Source organism: Terrapene carolina, unplaced genomic scaffold (genome assembly GCF_002925995.2).
Source record: "Terrapene carolina triunguis isolate 2854851 unplaced genomic scaffold, T_m_triunguis-2.0 Scaffold131, whole genome shotgun sequence".
NCBI classification, from domain to species: Eukaryota; Metazoa; Chordata; order Testudines; family Emydidae; genus Terrapene; species Terrapene triunguis.
In genome coordinates this window covers 26,594,338-26,601,643 of record NW_020664482.1, presented here as the reverse complement: position 1 = coordinate 26,601,643, position 7,306 = coordinate 26,594,338, and positions in this window count along the sequence as shown.

Below are 7,306 nucleotides of genomic sequence, written 5' to 3'. Positions count from 1 at the left end.
ATAGTAAAGAACAAAATTGTCAGACACAGATGAACATAATTTGTTGGGGAAGAGTCAACATGGTTTTTGTAAAGGGAAATCATGCCTCACCAATCTACTAGAATTCTTTGAGGGGGTCAACAAGCATGTGGACAAGGGGATACAATGTACTTTGATTTTCAGAAAGCCTTTGACAAGGTCCCTCACCAAAGGCTCTTAAGCAAAGTAAGCAGTTGTGGGATAAGAGGGAAGGTCCTCTCATGGATTGGTAACTGGTTAAAAGATAGGAAACAAAGGGTAGGAATAAATGGTCAGTTTTCAGAATGGAGAGAGGAAAATAGTGGTATCCCCGAGGGGTCTGTACTGGGACCAGTCCTATTCAACATATTCATAAATGATCTGGAAAAAAGGGGTAAACAGTGAGGTGGAAAAATTTGCAGATGATATAAAACTATTCAAGATAGTTAAGTCCCAGGCAGACTGCGAAGAGCTACAAAAGGATCTCACAAAACTGGGTGACTGGGCAACAAAATGGCAGGTGAAATTCAATGTTGATAAATGCGAAGTAATGCACATTAGAAAACATAATCTCAACTATACATATAAAATGATGGGGTCTAAATTAGCTGTTACCACTCAAGAAAGAGATCTTAGAGTCATTGTGAATAGTTCTCTGAAAACATCCACTCAATGTGCAGCGGCAGTCAAAAAAGCAAAAAGAATGTTGAGAATCATTAAGAAAGGGATAGATAATAAGACAGAAAATATCATATTGCCTCTATATAAATCCATGGTAAGACCACATCTTTAATACTGCATGCAAATGTGGTTACCCCATCTCAAAAAAGATATACCGGAATTGGAAAAGGTTCCGAAAAAGGCAACAAAAATTATTAGGGGTATGGAAGGGTTTCCAGATGAGGAGCGATTAATAAGACTGGGACTTTTCAGCTTGGAAAAGAGACGACTAAGGGGGGATATGATAGAGGTCTATCAAATCATGACTGGTGTGGACAGAGTAAATAAGGAAGTGTTATTTACTCCTTCTCAAAACACAAGAACTAGGGGTCATCAAATGAAATTAATAGGCAGCAGGTTTAAAACAAACACAAGGAAGTATTTTTTCACACAACACACAGTCAGTCTATGGAACTCTTTGCAGAGGATGTTGTGAAGGCCAAGACTATAACAGGGTTCAAAAATAACTAGATAAGTTCATGGAGGATAGGTCCATCAATGGCTATTAGCTAGGATGGGCATGGATGGTGTAGCCAGTCTATTTGCCAGAAGCTGGGAATGGGTGACAGGGGATGGATCACTTAATGATGACTTGTTCTGTTCATTCCCTCTGGGCAGGGCCGGCTCCAGCATTTCTGCCGCCCCAAGCAAAAAAAAAAAAAAAAAAGCTGCGATCGGCGGCGGCAGTTCAGCGGCAGGTCCTTCACTCCTAGAGGGAGTGAGGGACCTGCCGCCCCCGAATTGCCGCAGGTGCCGCCCCTCTCCTTTGGCCGCCCCAAGCACCTGCTTGTTAAGCTGGTGCCTGGAGCCGGCCCTGCCTCTGGGACACCTGGCATTGGCCACTGTCAAAAGACAGGATACTGGGCTAGGTGCACCTTTGGTCTGACCCAGTATGGCCGCTCTCATGATGCTACATCCATCCCTGTTGTTTCATTTGTTTTTAATCTATTGTGTTCTGTGGCCCCTCCCCTTGATTGAGAGGTGGACCTTTCATTCTGGGTGGACCTAGGCCCACCTCCCAGGATTCAAACAGGCCAGCACCTTTCTCTGTTCCCCATCCACTTTCCTCATTTTAAACCTTTTATTCTCATTTCTGTTCCTTTTATTCTCATTTCTGTTCCTGCTCTATCATTTTTGAGCCACATATTTATTTGATTTCTGAGCTCTGTGGCCCCTTCCTTTATTGAGTAGGGCAGAAGTTATTTTATCCTAGGTTAGCTTAGCCCCACCCTTCTGGGATTCAAATAAGCCAGCACCTTTCCCTGCAACTAACAAACATCACATTAAAAAAAAGTTCTGAGTAAAGTAATACACCTCTACCCCGATATAACGCGACCCGATATAACACGAATTCAAATATAACGCGGTAAAGCAGCGCTCCGGGGCGGGGGGCGGGGCTGCACACTCCGGCGGATCAAAGCAAGTTTGATATAACGCGGTTTCACCTATAACTCGGTAAGATTTTTTGGCTCCCGAGGACAGCGTTATATCAGGGTAGAGGTGTAACTGATTTTACTAACAGGTGTAAGGTTACTCTTTGTAACTCCTCCCATTGACCGCAGTTTGTAGAGGATACATGTTAGACACCATCTATGGCAATAATGGAAATCAGGCCACTCATTCACTTTAAAAAGGCCTTAAAGGGAGGGAATAATAAAATCCAGTACATTTTAGAAAACTTTAAATATTACGTAAATTAGCTTTTCCATACATCAGAACATCACTGCTTTAAGCTCCAGTGTTTCACAATCAGTCAGAAATGAAAGCTATATCCCACCAGAAAGGAAGAGGGGATTCCTTATCTTCTAACAGTACACAGCTCCTGTTTCTAGCCCCTAGGACTCAGAAGAGATCAAAAACTTCATCCTGTTTCTTGTCCAGCACTGAATATTACCCATTTTAGCCAATGCAATTTTTGAGGGGGGGTGGGGGGAAAGAAGGGGGAGTTCCACATCATGTGAGGAAAGAAGGAAACATTTATACTGATTTGATTTTTGTGTTCAAGTAGCAATTGTCTGAAAGTTGATCAGAAGTTTGGAGTGCTACAGGTAGTGAGGGCGGAGTGCAGGGGAGGTGATCATAGGGTATAAATGCAGTTTATCACATGACTCTTCAATTTATCAGAGACACACGTGGTGTAATCTCTATCTATATGTGTATACATACACATGCAGATTAATGTAAATTCTCTGCCATTACAATCACAGAGAAACAGCAAACCTAAAAGACAACCAGACTCAAATCTGCTTAACTTTGACAGACAGGATCAGGCCTATTCAGAGCACTAAAACCATCTGTTTTCAAGCATGCAGTTGCTGTCCCTTCAAATGCAATTTATTGCAACTCCTATAATTTATACATCCCAGAATGCATTTATATCTTGGTAATATCAGAACGTCATGCCATTAGGTTGAATGTTTAACACACCACTGCACAGACAGTGAAAAGCTAGGAATGGTTGTTATTATAAAGGGTGTTCACCCAGAGTAAAATTTCTAAGCTCTTTAGATGGTATGTAAATCTAAATTTCAGAATGATCTCCAAATCTGAAAGATTGCCAGGTGCAAACTGCCTCTTGCCTTTTATGATTGTATAGTCAAATAAAGGGTTGTTTGTGCATCACACTCAGATGTGTACTTAAATGAAAAAAGTAAAGTACTGCACATATTGAGTGCATGACTTTCTGTCTCTGACTGTTGGGGCGGAGGGGGGGGAGGAGAGAGAGCGAGAATGACTATGGTCCAGTGGTTAGGGCACCTATCTGGGAGGAATCATTCTTTCATTATTTATCCACAGTGAAACAGCTTCAACAGGAGAGATCAAGGGAGGCCCACTTCAAAATATCCCACAGTTCCCCACGCACATCACTTACTCTTGACTTTGTCCTCACCCACAACTATTTCACATTTGGGGACAATATATACCTTCAAGTCAGCGGCACTGCTATGGGTACCCGCATGGCCCCACAGTATGCCAACATTTTCATGGCTGACTTAGAACAACGCTTCCTTAGCTCTCGTCCCCTAACCCCCCTACTCTACTTACGTTACACTGATGACATCTTCATCATCTGGACCCATGGGAAAGAAGCCCTTGAGGAATTCCACCATAATTTCAATAATTTCCATCCCACCATCAACCTCAGCCTAGATCAATCCAGACAAGCGGTCCATTTCCTGGACACTACTGTGCTAATAAGCGATGGTCACAAAAATACCACCCTATACCGGAAACCTACTGACCGCTATATTTACCTACATGCCTCCAGCTTCCATCCAGGACACACCACACGATCCATTGTCTACAGCCAAGCTCTAAGATACAACCGCATTTGCTCCAATCCCTCAGACAGAGACGAGCACCTACAAGATCTCTATCAATCATTCTTAAAACTACAATACCCACCTGCTGAAGTGAAAAAACAGATTGACAGAGCCAGACGAGTACCCAGAAGTCACCTCCTACAAGACAGGCCCAACAAAGAAAATAACAGAACACCACTAGCTGTCACCTTCAGCCCCCAACTAAAACCTCTCCAGCGCATTATCAAAGATCTACAACCTATCCTGAAAGATGATCCCTCACTCTCACAGATCTTGGGAGACAGACCTGTCCTCGCTTACAGACAACCCCCCAACCTGAAGCAAATACTCACCAGCAACCACACATCATTGAACAAAAACACTGACCCAGGAACCTATCCTTGCAACAAAGCCCGATGCCAACTCTGCCCACATATCTATTCAAGTGACATCATCATAGGACCTAATCACATCAGCCATGCCATCAGGGGCTCGTTCACCTGCACATCTACCAATGTGATATATGCCATCATGTGCCAGCAATGCCCCTCTGCCATGTACATTGGCCAAACCGGACAGTCTCTACGCAAAATAATTAATGGACACAAATCTGACATCAGGAATCATAACATTCAAAAACCAGTAGGAGAACACTTTAACCTATCTGGTCATTCAATGACAGACCTGCGGGTGGCAATTTTGCAACAAAAAAGCTTCAAAAACAGACTCCAACGAGAAACTGCTGAGATTGAATTGATATGCAAATTAGATACAATCAATTTAGGTTTAAATAGAGACTGGGAATGGCTGAGCCATTACAAACATTGAATCTATCTCCCCATGTAAGTACTCTCACACTTCTTATCAAACTGTCTGTACTGGGCTATCTTGATTATCACTTCAAAAGTTTTTTTTCCTCTTACTTAATTGGCCCCTCAGAGTTGGTAAGACAACTCCCACCTTTTCATGCTCTCTGTATGTGTATATATATCTCCTCAATATATGTTCCATTCTATGCAGCCGAAGAAATGGGCTGTAGCCCACGAAAGCTTATGCTCAAATAAATTTGTTAGTCTCTAAGGTGCCACAAGTACTCCTGTTCTTTTTGTGGATACAGACTAACACGGCTGCTACTCTGAAACCTATCACTTACTCTTGATTCTCTTACTCTTGAATTCTATATTAGATCTTGTCTCGACAGATAAAGATAAACTGATCACTATATATTAATGTAATGTAAGTAACTTAGGTACAAACAATCATGACTTGATCACATTTATAATATGCAAACAGAATTTACTCCAGACCAGAGCTATCTAAACTTTTGTGCTTTAAAGGGGCCAATTTCACAAAGCTGAAAACCGTTATGTTACAAACCAGCTGAATGTAATCAGAAAAATGTGAATGATAAATGTGAATAGTTTAAGAACACTTTACTAGATGCTCCAAAAGCCACAATTGAGGAAGAAAGCAATATTGGTTAAAAAAGACCTGGTTTAGAGAGGAAGTGAAGGCAGCTGTAAAACAAACCAACCAACCAAACAAACACAAAAGGAAGAAAGGGGAAGTTGATAGCAATGAATAAAATCAGATGCTAGAAATTGTAGAAGATTGATAAGGGAAGCAAAAGAACACAAGGAGACCTCTATTGCCAGCAGAGTTATGGACAATAAGGAATTTTCTTAAGTATATTAGGAAGAAAATAATCCTAACAGTGGTATTTGTCCATGACAAGGTGGAAATGGTAGAATTAATAATAATGCAGAAAAGTCAGAAGTTTTCAATAAATATTTCTATTCTGTAGCTGGAAAAAAACAGATGATGTAGTTATATCATATAACACTCTTTCCATTCTACTAGTATCTCAGGAAGATGTTAAACAGCAGCTATTAAAGTTAGACATTTTAAAATTAGCAGGTCCAGATAACTTTTATCCAAGAGTTTTAAAAGACCTGGCCGAGGATCTTGCTGTACCATTAATGTTGATTTTCAATAGGTTTTGGAACATTGGTAACTTCCAGAAGACTGGAAGAAGGCTAATATTGTGCCAGTATTTAAAGGTTAAACAAGATGTAATTATAGGCCTGTCAGTCTGACATCGATCCCCAGCAAGATAATGGATGGATAATACAGGACAAAATTAATAAAGAATGAACATAATTAATGCCAATCAATGTTTATGGGAAATAGATCCTGTCAAACTAACTTGATATCTTTTTTGATGAGATTGCAAGTTTGGTTGATAATGGTAAGAGTATTGATGTAATATACTTAGATGTCCATATGGCATTTGACTTGGTACCGCATGACATTTTGATTAAAAATGAGAAAGATATAAAATTAACATGGCACACATTACATGGATTAAAAGCTGGCAAACTGATAGGACTCAAAATGTAATTGTAAACAGGGAATCAAATGGGTCTGTGTCTAGTGGCTCCTGGAGGGATTCGTTCTTGGCCCTACACTATTTAACATTTTTATTAATGACCTGGAAAAAAACAAAAATCATCACTGATAAAGTTTGCAGATGACACAAAAATTGGGGGAGTGGTAAATAATGAAGAGGACAGGTCACTGATACAGAGCTCTCTGGATTGCTTGAGCACAGCTTACCAAGGAAACAATATGCATTTTAATATGGCTAAATACAAATGGGTGCATCTAGGAACAAAGAATATAGGCCATACTTACAGTATGGGGGACTGTATCTGGGGAAGAGTTGACTCTGAAAGAGATTTGGGGGTCATGGTGGATAATCCATTGAACTGAAGCTCCCAGTGCAATACTGTGGCCAAAGGAGCCATGTGCAGTGGGGCTAGCACAAGATCTATGGAGCACGTAAATCTTCTTTAAGCCCTTGAACTAGACAGCTTAAGGGTGCATGAGCCTTGTGCTCCCCCTCTGCACAAGGATGAATTGCACTGGGAAGGCCCTGGTCTCCTGTGCCCCCCTCCAGGGTTCATGGTTTCTGAGGGCAGAAGCTTGGGACATTTTAGGTGGGGGGACCCTTTGGTATGGAACCGGGGTACAGAACCTCAACCTTTCTATAGCTCAAACAATCCAATGAAAATTCTGCAAGGAGATTTTTGTGGCGTTTTACCAGTCCAGCTCCCCCAAACCTCTTCCCACAGGGATTTCCATAAGGGGAGAGAAAGGCAGAGCTAAACCAAGGCTTGCACGGTTCTTATATTTCATTGCCCTTGTAGTCATAGAAGCAAAGTAAGAATTGTTAGATTGCAAACTACTTAGATTGTAAACTCCTGGGGCAGAGACTATCTTTTTGT